Consider the following 1,679-nt stretch of genomic DNA (forward strand, 5'->3'; position numbering starts at 1 on the left):
TTGATTTATTTGTTAAAGAAAGTATAATAATGCCATTAAAATGTGTTCTTTTCCTTGATATCTTTCCGCTTTTTTCTCTTTATTATTAAATTAAGAAAAGGGGAGATCTTTCTCAAGTTGAAGCAACAAAAATAATCATTGGAACATACAGCATTTATGAAGAAACGAAGTTGCCTTGATTTCTACAAAGTTTACCAAAATATATACTCAATAATCATCACTAGTGTAGTGACATTGATGCCTACAAAGTTTTAAAAAGGCTAATACCAAATGTGATACTCCTAGCCCAAGGAGTATTTTATTGGCCTCAGTCATTTTGTTGTTTAGGCTGATCTAAATCCACTACAATACCAGTTTTTGATGATTGCCACATACCTTTTTTAATTTGCATTGGAACTTGTTGACATTATTAGTGGAGGGTGCAACTAATGTGAACCACACTCACATGCATAATAATGTGTTATATAATTTTTGATGGGATTAACAGAACATTATCCGACCTTAGCTCAGTTGGTAGAGCGGAGGACTGTAGTGGGAAATCCCTCAGATAATCCTTAGGTCACTGGTTCGAATCCGGTAGGTCGGAGTATTTTTTTCTTTTTGTTTTTCTGCCTCTTTTATAAGTTCTTTTTTCGGGCTTCGTGGATTAGAATTTGGCTTGAAATCATAACAAATCATCAAAGTTTAAACGAATAGTTAAGTGATTTAATAGGATGAGAATAAAATTCTTTTATCGATCTTTGTGGATTAGAATTTGGCCGGAAATCGTAATAAATCACCGAAGTTTAGATGGGTAGTTAGGTGATTTAATAAAATTCTTTTATCGATCTTTGTGGATTAGAATTTGGCCGGAAATCGTAATAAATCACCGAAGTTTAGATGGGTAGTTAGGTGATTTAATAGGATGAGAATGTAAGTCTTTGTGGATTAGAATTTGTCCGAAAATCGTAATAAATTACCGAAAGTTTAGATGGATTGTTAAGATATATAAGATGAGAATATAGACCTTTATAAATTAGAATTTGGCTGCAAATTGTAACAAAACTCCAAAAGTTTAAATGGGTAGTTGAGTGATTTAATAGGATGAGAATATGTGTCTTTGCGGATTAGAATTTTGCTTGAAATCCTAACAAATCACCGATTTATTAGGAATGTATTTTAATTAATCATAATTGACTACTAAAAAATTATGTGTGTTATAAATATACCATATATATATATATATATATATATATATATATATATATATAGTGAATGTCTACTTCACGATATATATGAATACCTACTTTACCATATATTGTGTGTGTCTATTTATGAAAAAGTTACAAACTTCAAGGTTACTTTTTCCCTATAAATAAGAGGGGGAGGCGGGGTTCTCATTGTAGATTATCCTCAAGAGAAATAAGAATTACTCCCTATTCTCTCTCTATTCTTTTTCTTTATTTTTTATTATTTCATAACACGTTATCAGCACGAGACTCTACCAAACAAGATTAAATTAAAAATCTAAAGGTAATTTCAAGGTTAGTAATTCCTTATGTTATCTTTCTTTTGTTACTAATAAGTAATAATATAATTATTGTTGGATTTGAGGAAAAATAATTGGTTTGAAACCATTTAAATTTTAAATTTATTCCTCAAGAACAGTATTATCAAAAGAGATGATAATATATAGGGTT

At 29.8% G+C, this 1,679-nt stretch overlaps 1 non-coding gene across 1 annotated transcript; it reads left to right on the forward strand.

Moving 5' to 3' along the window:
* The first annotated feature begins 495 nt into the window (after window positions 1–495).
* On the forward strand, window positions 496–586 carry TRNAY-GUA. Its single transcript is given in 2 exon segments — window positions 496–532; window positions 551–586. It is a non-coding gene; the product is annotated as a tRNA-Tyr (tRNA).
* Window positions 587–1,679: the final 1,093 nt, after the last annotated feature.

The sequence above is a fragment of the Capsicum annuum genome, chromosome 4 (genome assembly GCF_002878395.1).
Source record: "Capsicum annuum cultivar UCD-10X-F1 chromosome 4, UCD10Xv1.1, whole genome shotgun sequence".
Classification (NCBI taxonomy): domain Eukaryota; kingdom Viridiplantae; phylum Streptophyta; class Magnoliopsida; order Solanales; family Solanaceae; genus Capsicum; species Capsicum annuum.